This window comes from Schistocerca serialis, chromosome 2 (genome assembly GCF_023864345.2).
Source record: "Schistocerca serialis cubense isolate TAMUIC-IGC-003099 chromosome 2, iqSchSeri2.2, whole genome shotgun sequence".
NCBI classification, from domain to species: domain Eukaryota; kingdom Metazoa; phylum Arthropoda; class Insecta; order Orthoptera; family Acrididae; genus Schistocerca; species Schistocerca serialis.
Window position 1 is genome coordinate 737,963,853 of NC_064639.1, and position 11,428 is coordinate 737,975,280.

Sequence of the window (11,428 nt, forward strand, 5' to 3'; positions counted from 1 at the left end):
CGAATAGTAGCGGCTCCGGTCACAGGAAACCATCATAACGACCGGGAGACCGGTGTGCTGACCACACGCCCCTCCTATCCGCATCCTCACCTGAGCATGATGCGGCGGTCGGATGGTCCCGATGGGCCGCTTGCGCCCTGAAGACGGAGTGAGTGCTATTACCATGAAATTAGTCCCTGAAGTCTTAACAGATGTCCTATCGTTCTGCCCCTGCTTCTTGTCAGTGTTTTCCATGTATTCCGCTCGTTGCCGATTCTGCGGAGAACCTCCTCATTTCTTACCAAATCAGTTCACCCAATTTTCAACATAATTATGTACCACTATATCTAAAATGCTTCAATTCTATTCTGTTCCTGTTTTTCTACAGTCCATGTTTCACTACCATACAGTGCTGTGCTCCAATTATGGCCTTTGTTTGATATTAGTAGACTACTCTTGGCCAGTAAAGCGCTTTTCGCCAGTGCTAATCAGGTTTTCATCGCGTCCTCGTGTCCTCAGTCGTGGGTTATTTTGCTTTCAAGGTAGCAGAATTCTCTAAGTTCATCTACTTCGTGATCACCAATCCTAATGTTAAGTTTCTCGCTATTCTCATTTCTGATACTTCTACTTTCGTCTTTCTTCGGCAGACTCTCAATAAATATTTTGTGTCTATTAGGCTGTTTGTTCCATTCAACAGACCTTCTGATTCTTCTTAATCTCGCATTGAAGGTAGCAATATCATCAGATGATCTAAGCGTTAATATCCTTTCACCCTGAATTATAATCCATCTGTTGAACCCTCCTTTTCTTTGCTGCATTGCTTCTTCGATGTATACACTGAACAGATGGGGCGGAAGACTTCTCCCAGTCCTACACCGTTTTTAATCCGAGCTCCTCGTTCTTGGCCTTACATTCTTATTCTTCACTCTTGATTCTTGTTCATATCGTATCTCAGACGTTTTCCCCGTAGCTTACTCCTATTTTTTCTCAGAATTTCGAACGTCTTGCCCCACTTCACGTTGTCGTACGCTCTTTCCAGGTCAACAAACCTGTGAATGCATCTTGATTGTTTGTCTTCCTTCCATCATCAAGCGGAACGTCAGGACTGCCTCTCTGGTGCCATTACTTCTTCTAAACCCAAAATGATCGTAATCTAACAAACCCTCAACTTTCTTTTCCGTTCTTCTGCATTCTTGTCAGTAACTTGGATTCATGAGCTGTTAAGCTTATTATACGATAGTTTTCCCATTAATCAGCTCTTGCTATCTTCTTCGAAATTGTATGGATGATGTTTTTTTCTGAAAGTCCGACGATATGTCGCCAGTCCCATAAATTACACACATTAACTCGAAAAGAAGTTTGGCTGCCACTCCCCCCCCCTCCCCACTGATTTTAGAAATTCCGGTGGAATATTATCTATCACGTCTTACTTCCAAAGCTCTTTTAAATTCTGACTGTAATACTGGTCTCTATCTCAACCATATAGACTACAATTTCTTATTCTATCACTTCATCAGACAATTCCTTCTCCACACCATAGGGACCTTTAATGTACTCCTTCCACGCATCCGCTCTCTCCTTCACCTTTAACAGTGGAATTCCCATTGCACTCTTAATGTAGATGTCGATGCTTTCAGTTCCATCATAGGTTGTTTTGAATTTTCTATTTGCTGAGTCAGGCCTTCTATCGATTGTTTCTGTTCCGATTTCTTCACTTTTTTCCTCAGCTATTTCGTCTTGGCCTCCATGCACTACCTACTTATTTCATTTCTAAGGGATTTATGTTGCTATACTCTCGTCTTTCCCTGAAAATTTTTGTACTTCCTTCGTTCGTTAATCTAGTGAAATATATCTTCTGTTAGCCAAGGTTTCTTCGCAGTTGTCTTCCCAGTACCTATATTTGTCCGTCCAATATCGGATGTGTGATAGCTCTCTTTAGAAAACTCCACTCCTCGTCAGCTGAACTGTCTACTTTGGTCTCCTCATCGCACTATCCACATCCGTAGTGAACTTCAAATGGAACCATCTTTCCTCAGTGCTTGAGTATCCCACTTCCTTTCACACTAGTTTTTGTGTACGATTCTCTTAAATTTCAGTCTACTCTTTATCAATACTGAATTGTGATCTGAGTCAGTATCTGCTCCTGAGTACGCCATGCAATCCAGTATCTTATCTCAGAATCTCTGTCTGAAAACGATGTAATCCAGCTGGAATCTTCCCATGTCTCTAACTTGATCTACACATTCTTCCTCCTGCTGTGATTCTTGAACAGAATATTCGCCATTATAAGCTGAAGTCTTTTGCAGAACCCAATTACACTCTTTCCTCTCTCATTCCTACTTCCAAACCATTACTCTGACGTAACTCTCTCTTCTACTCCTTCCCTTACAACTGCATTCCAATCCCCCATGATTATTAATTTTCATCTCCCTTTGTATACTGAATTACCCGTTCAATATGCTCATATGTTGCCGCTATCTCTTCGTCGTCTGCTTGCGAGAACAACCTAATCACGGAACTGTTGTCAGTAACTCACTAACTTCCTACTTTCCTATTGGTAACATATCATACTCCCTTTGTACCATTTCCTACCGCTGTTGATATTGAAAGGCGTCTACTGAGGCACACCTGTATGTGGCACCAGAATAAGATAAGGATATTAATGAAGTAAAATGAAACTAGTATACTACAAATGATTAACGTCTCTGATAGGTTCGATAATGCGGACTGCTGACCGTGAGCGACCGCAGAGCCAGAGATAGTGTACTGCAGTGTGGGAGTAAGAGAGCGCTTGGCGCTCAGTCGTAGGGAAAGATGATGGAGCAGGCAGTTTCTGTGGTGTGGTGTGTGAAGCCACCAAGAGTTAGATTAATGTAGGTATGCCAATATTGTTGAAAATGGAAGCAGAAGTCTTCAGGCAAATAACGTAAAGTTGTTCAATAATTACGATTTCTGTTCTTGCCAACTCATCTATACTAATGCGCTAGCAATAACAGAAAGTAAACAAAGACAGTGTTCGAATGTGGGGCCTACAGAACCCACATACACACACTGATCATGTACGAGTTTCACCCAAAGTTACTACCTTTTGTGCGATATACCACATATTCTTCATTGATCGAAAAACAGTTAACGGTTAGCAGTACATTGGTATGCTACGAAACTCCTTGTTTCCTGGTCTGAATGAGGACTACTACATTTACTAATAAGACAGGATAGCCGCTCACTGGAGTCGCTAAGTGCGTGTAATATGTGACTGAAACTCTACCGGGCCGTTGGATTGATCCTCAAAACAGCCGGTGACTTAGCACTTCTCAGCTGGCCTCCAAGGTCACCGCATTTGACGCCCTATGACTTCTTACTGTGGGTTTTCATTAAGGACAACGTTTACGCACCAACACTACCACACAACCTAGAAGAGTTGAAGCACAGAATCCTTATTGCCATACGATCAGTGATGATGGAGATGCTTACAAGAGTATGAGAGGAATTCGATTATCGATGTGACATTGTTCGTGTCTCTGATGGAGGACATATTAAACATCTGTAATCTAAACTTGCGAGATTCGTACATATGTGTTTTGTAGCTGAATGTCTAACTCTTTCATAAGCAGGCCTATATAATGACAGATCGCCCTGGAAAATTGTTCGTGCAACCAGAGGGAGTAGGTATTAAGTGTGATGGCTTGGCGTTAGGAAGCCTGTAGGTAACATCGGTCATCAGCGAACAAAGCAGACTATTTTAAGAGTTTACAAATATCTAAGTTGTGTTTTGGCATGTTAATAATATTGATCACTCAGATAGAAAATGGTAAACTGAATTTTGACTAATGAAACTGATCCGATGATTTACCGTGCAATCTTGATGACGTATTCATCACTGTAGAAGTCATTTGCTATTGTCTCGGACGGAATATTTATAATAAGAATAGCTGGCATCCCGCTAAGCAGCTTAATTTATTATCTACATGGGATTAACGCCTTAGCGCCTTTCTCTGCAGTTGTATCAAGAGAACCAACGCACTCAAAACCTGAGAGCTACTTTTGCGCTACGACAGCGAGACGCATGAAGACACCAGTTGTTATAACTCTTGGAACTTTTGTACCTTGTTGTGATGTGCCAGAATACAAATTGGCCTCTTTCACATTCTACTACTCCGTCTCTGTGGCTGTATCAAGAGAAGCAACGCATTCAAAACCTGAGAAACTACTTTTGTGCTGCGACAGAGACACACATGAAGACACCAATCGTTAGAACCTTTGTACTTCGTTGTGATGTGTCAAAATACAAATTGGCCTCTTTCACATTCTACTACTCCAGTACAAGCGAAGACTGCAGCGTGCTCCCCGTGCTAACTTCTGTTACTACGATCACGAGCTATTTAGTATCTGTACATTCTATCTCTTGTGGGAGAAAGTTCGCTGTTAGTTGGAGGTAAACTGACTGGGATGATTGTAAACATCAGTCCTTGTGACGAGAAGAAACTATTCCTTAAAAAGCATCAGAAAGAAGAACGAAGGGAGACTATGTAACAATGCATGGCAGGTAATAGAGGAGACAGTACGGAGAGTATTATGGAAGACCCGAATCCTGCTGGGCCATAGCGTCGCGCAGAAATGAAAGAAGTAAGTAAATACAGCTCCACTATATGTATAGTTGTCATTGTGACACGTTTCTTTTCATTTATACAATCTGCTGAATTTCAATGGAAGAGAGATGAACTATCGCTACTAGCGAAGTATTTTGCTCAATGGAAGGAATCGCTAGTGGTCTTCCTCAAGGTTTAATCTGAAATACATAATTACATCTCATATAGTACATAACTTCCTATTTAGTGCAGAACTATATGAATAAAATAAGTATTACAATAGGTTTCATTAGACATTTAACAACAGAAGAAATTCGAAATGACGTCGTCAAGAGAATGATTGACTAGTTTTCGGAAAGTGACGCAATGTGAACAAAAAGAAGCACACAGCATATTCAGTTCTTCACTGTATGACTATAAAACTAACAGATAAATTTAGTGGTTAGAGAGTATCTAAAGACCGAGTGTGTCACAGGGGTAAGTGATCTGGAGAAAACACGCTGTGAAAGATGTTAAATGACACAGTACAGACATTTTTGTGCTACGTGTCCCTGCAAGTCTCATAGATAAACAAAATGTAGGTCAATATAGTTTACTTTTTTTCATTCAGTAGAAACCTACGCATCTGAGTTGAGGCATCCACGAGGAATACAAGTTTCTCTCGGGAAAAATGTGCAGTTAAATATTCGGTTGTCTCCTACTTTGAGACAAGTATTTATTTAGTTAGATATTTGATCTGTAGCATAACGGTACATACATTGTCTCATGAAATTTGCTGTAAATTATCGTTACATTTCTATAGAAACAATTATGAACATAACTGAAATACTAGAAGAATGAAAAGCCTTCATTACTCTTCACTGACCTGGATTTCAGTGCAGGAACGGTTGTATAATACTGCCTCCAAAATCTTCGATCACTTACTTGACGACATAAAATGCATGGAACATCGGAACGAATTTAATAAAAAGGTGGAACATCGCTTTTGTTGAGTAAATGAGCAAATGAATTTTCCATTTAGAAACTTTTAGCTTTATATCAAAGAAATTCATACTTACTACTGTTACTAAACTCAATATTTTTATGCTGTAGTGATACATTTTTAAACAGTCAAACGCAGTTTTACTTTAAGATACATCAGGTTAAAAAACTATAAACTCAGTCATTGCATAACATTACGAAATACTGTTCGATGGCCTATGAAACTAGCAAAAATTGAGAACTAGAAGTCCTCCAGAATGTCTCGAGAGGAATCTACTTCTTGTATAAAAATAATATCTTCTATAAATGAATGTGAATTTTCTAATTCAATAAATGAACGATTGTTTTGCCCTTTCTTCACAACTTAACCGCAGAAGACGTCTTTTGTATAGCTACAAATTATTACGACAGTTTTGTGATAAAGACAAACACACGGACGGCTCTGGCATAACAAAAACTTCGCTCTCGATCCGCTATTCCTTCCGTCCTCTACCTCTCAATCAGAGCCTAAATTCTTATTTATACATACATTTTGCCATGTTGGAAACATAATTATTACACTTAATGTCTTCAACACGTCACCTGATTACATAAACGTGTAAAAGTATAAGTAATATTAATTTTGCAAAAAAGGATTTGTGTACCTCCCTAAATGTTGACTGTAACGTATCCATTCATACGCACAACCAAAGATCTCCACAAGGTTAATAAGACTTCCTTGGAAATAATTTTTTTGTTTTGCTTTGTTCTTTGCTTTCTGAAATAGTGCTTCTGCCTTTGCAATACGGTCTGTGCACTTCTTAATTTCTCGATGCCATCCTTGTTTACAAAATGTGGCAATGTATAAATGATTTGAAACTTCCTGGCAGATTAAAACTGTGTGACCTACCGAGAATCGAACTCGGAACCTTTGCCTTTCGCGGGCAAGTGCTCTACCATCTGAGCTACCGAAGCACGACTCACGCACGGTCCTCACAGCTTTACTTCTGCCAGTATCTCCTACCTTCCAAACTTTACAGAAGCTCTCCTGCGAACCTTGCAGAACTAGCACTCCTGAAAGAAAGGATATTGCGGAGACATGGCTTAGCCACAGCCTGGGGGATGTTTCCAGAATGAGATTTTCACTCTGCAGCGGAGTGTGCGCTGATATGAAACTTCCTGGCAGATTAAAACTGTGTGCCCGACCGAGAATCGAACTCGAGACCTTTGCCTTTCGCGGGCAAGTGCTCTACCATCTGAGCTACCGAAGCACGACTCACGCCCGGTCCTCACAGCTTTACTTCTGCCAGTATCTCGTCTCCTACCTTCCAAACTTTACAGAAGCTCTCCTGCGAACCTTGCAGAACTAGCAATCCTGAAAGAAAGGATATTGCGGATACATGGCTTAGCCACAGCCTGGGGGATGTTTCCAGAATGATTTGTTACGACAGAGAAAGAAGCCTGTAAATAACGGAGCTACTCTGTTTCAGTTATTTCACTTCGACAGTTCAGTCCTTAGTCAAACGTGTCCTCAGAGCCGTGTTCTGAAATAGAGGCTCATTATTTTCTTTTTTTTTTTTTTCATACTGATACTCACAAATACAGCCGATGATGTTTAAAGCTTTGAAACGCGTTGTGGAACTAAGTAAACATTGACGTGTAATGAACTTGTTTCATTCGATAACGTGTGTATGTATAGCCACCTGGAGAGAAAAAATGTTTCTTTGATTTGTGTGTTAATATCTACAGAGCGCATTTTAGTGTTTGGAACCAGGAATGTATAAACCAAAGTGAATTATTAACATTTACGTAGCCATCTGAACGTTATACGACAATCTGAATGAAGTTTCTCACAGGAACTGTTGATCGAATTATTGGTTGTCCATTTATATACGAGGTTCTTTCTTCATCACAGTCATGGAGGGGTAAATTGCTACGCATTATTGAACTTATTGGCCACTTATGTGAAAAGTTTAACATGAGTCATAAACTACAACATGTATTGTCTATTGTGAGGTTGCTGATCTCATACTGACCTGCATCAGTTAAACCCTTAAATTTACGAAATCACAGAAGTATCCACTGTCGAAACAGCACGAACTATTACTCTATTGATTACTCAAACATATCGAAAATACGCTGCCATGGTAAACTTAAGTAGTGTGACAGCATTTTCAACTGCGAGAGAAACTTGGTTAAAGTGTTTAATCTTGATTGACCTTTACATTTGTCTAACTTTCTTAAATGTTCACGTGAAAAGTTTGTTGCGAGATAAAACAACGTCCGACGCCAAACTTGAATCACTCCATTTTTTCCTTGGTTCAACTGGGATGCTGCAACTGCAGCTGGCAATCGTTTGAACCGCTGCAGGGCAGATGTTTGGCGTTCCATGGGATGAAGACAAAAGGTAGGAAGCTACGTTGTCAATGGATCAATTAATTTAGAAATGTGTGAGAAAAACCTGTGCCTATTTGAAATATAACACACTCAAAACACAACTCTTATGAAGATTTCAAAAGAGCTCGTAATGAGACAAAAACACTAACGAAATGTTTGAAACAGGTACACTTGGAAACCTTTCTAAAAATTTAGAACAAGATTTCTATGGGTTGGAGAAAAAAATTTGGAGTATGATACGATAGCAGAAGAAAGAATTAAATGAAATTTTGAAAGTGAACCACATAAGTGAGAAATCGTGGGTTAAATATTTAACATATTTTTACAAATGTAAAAAATCGCCATAAAATGAAGAGAGATCAGGGATCAGTTTACAAGTAAATGACGATGTCACTGTTTCACATGCAGAAGTAAAAGAAGCTGTAAGACTGTTAAAAATAGGAAGCCTCCAGGGAAAGATAGGACCCGCAAAGAATTACTAAAGTGTGGAGCGTATCCACTAACTGAACAATTAATCAAGATGGTTACAGTGTTATAACTGGTAATAAAATCCTTAACGAATGAAGAACTACTATTACAATTCTAATGTACAAAAAAGGAGATAAAAGAGACGCATCCAACTACAGAGGGATAAATCTACTGCGTTCAACCCTTAAACTCATAACAAAAGTGACATGAAATAACATTAAAAACCATTACAATCCTTGGAGAGGATCAGTGCGGTTTTAAATCCGGTAGGTCACGCACACATGCAGTATTCATTCTTGGACACGTTGTAGAGAAGTCCACTGAATACAACAGATCAGCTTATCTTTGTTTTATTCATTCACAGAACTCTTTCAATAGGATTCCGTTAACTGTTGTGGCAAATATGCTGTACAAATGGGGGATTCCTTACAACTTAATAAAAGCAATAGAAGTCATTTATTCCAACAACTACATCCAGGTAAAAATTGGTTCCAGTTTTACTAGCTGCATAGCTGTTAATAGTGGTATTAGACAAGATGTATTTTTGAGCCCGCTACTTTTCAGTGTGATCATGCACGAGGTGATAAAGAACGTATTAGCTGGTAGTGGTTATAGAATGGGGAACGGAGAAATAAAAATCATTTTTTATGCTGACGACGCAGTTCTGCCGGCAAACAGTGAAAATAGCCTGCAGAAAGTTCTATATATATATTTAACGCGAAAGCCAAAAAGCTAAATACGGTCATATCCACTCAAAAAACAAAATGTATGACCATATCTGCGGAACCAATTTGAGGAAAACTGGAAGTGGATGGAAATACTATACAGCAGGTGATGACATTTAAATACCTTGGTATTGAACTATCCATCAGTGCAAATCTCCAAAAGGAAGTTAGAAAACAAGCAGTAAAAGCAACAGGATGTTTAGAAACTATTTGCAAAAACAAGCATATTAGAAAAGAGGCAAAGGGAAAAATACAGAAAACTATAGTTAGACCAAATATGACAAACAAAATTGAGGCAAGACCGAAACCATCAAAAATAAAAAGACTTTTTGAAACCACAGAGACGAAAATTCTGCAAAAGATTACAGAGAAGACACTGCGAGGTAGAGAGAGAAACGAACGAGTGCGTACATAAGAGAAAGCATGAATGGAACGAACACATGAACAGAATATTTTGAAAATCGTAAGATATAAATTACCAGCTGGCAAAAGAAATATTGTCCATCCAATGAAAACATGGAGCGACAATCTCAGGGCAGACTGAACGCCACTGAAGGAAAAAGGCTTCAGCTCAGGAAGAAAGAAAGTAGAAGAAGAAGAAAATAAATACTTCCTACTGTTGCTCTGGCACGTCGTCATACTTCATTAGACTTCACTAATTAGACCTGTAACAACTTTTCAGAGAGGATATGGAACTCGGTTATGCCAGATCTGGATATGAAGAACAACAGACGCCTACGTAACAAGGTATTTCAGCAGAGTGGCACCGATATTTTTAATATTTTCTCTCTCAAAGTTAACGTACATTTTAATCCCCATATCAAATAAATTAACAACAGCAAATGTGTTCACAGTTCACTTTTTGAATACTAAATAATAGATAACCGTCACTTACAGCAACACCGTCAATATCACCTCTCTAGTTCATAGCACCTCCTTAAACAAAATAAAGTTAATAAATGTTTAGTGCACTGTCTCAGTCAGTTCACTGTATACTTGCTTTTTATTATGACTGGTTCTTCTTGTATATTCGCTATCTTGAAAATCTTTTGAACTTCCGTGTCTACCGTCCGCCAGATTGTACGACACTGAGATGTTGTGTTATGTATCTTCTTTCCTTCTAATCTTCTCATCTTACGAGTCCTCTTCCTCGTCGAAAATATTAAAGACGCTGTTTTTCTTGAAATATTTTACTACAACCTTGTGGCTATGATAGTTCTTTGTAAACTTTTGCGTTCCATTTGTTTCTGCGTATTTAAACTGCTTCTTCTGGTTCACTATTGTTGTTCTCTTCTCACATACAACTTTCTTTCATCACAAAGACAACTGCCTCTTTTTCCGCAACATTACCACGTTTAGTATCGAATTAGGCCGTGTATCAGATGTATTGTAATAAAAACCATGTTTGCAACAATCTACGTATCTAAAAATAATATCCTGAGAATAATAACATAAACAGTTATTACCTTTCGATAAATTATATCTCAATGTAAAGCTTAAAGGTGAGGATAAACACAATGCATTTTAGATTATGTCAAAACTGTGGAGTTGAGTAAGAATTCAAGTATTAATCACGCACATTGCCTGTCAAATCGAAATTCAGTCGCACGTTTAATTGACACAAATGCTGAAGCTGACGTCATGTTTGGATTTTTGTATCACTGAAATAATATTTAAAAGTGGAAAAGTCATGTATAGAAAAAAGAGAGGCAAAATTAAATTGCAGTTTTGTCTCTGTGAGTATCCGCAACAACCACCATTATCAAGTTGGTAAGCTGTTGAAACTGGGCTGCTAAATTGTATTTATATAGAATGTCATCATTACGAAAAAGTGGAGGTATTTCATTGCAGTTCCAAACTTCTGTTTTGCATTTAACCTGAATCAGATCAAAAAGCAGTGACATGCATAAATAAGTTCACATCTGTGTCATATTTTGCACGGAAAAATAGAGAAATTAGTCGCTTGTCAGGTGTATTACGAGAATGGCGTGTTTTGTAACACCACGACATCCGGAACTACGACCTAAATGGGCATGTAACTATCGACGCTGGACGTTGGCGCAGTGGCAAAGCGTTGCATTGTCTGATGAAAGTCCGCAGCTCGTGGTCGTGCGGTAGCGTTCTCGCTTCCCGCGCCCGGGTTCCCGGGTTCGATTCCCAGCGGGGTCAGGGATTTTCTCTGCCTCGTGATGACTGGGTGTTGTGTGATGTCCTTAGGTTAGTTAGGTTTAAGTAGTTCTAAGTTCTAGGGGACTGATGACCATAGATGTTAAGTCCCATACTGCTCAGAGCCATTTGAACCATTTGTCT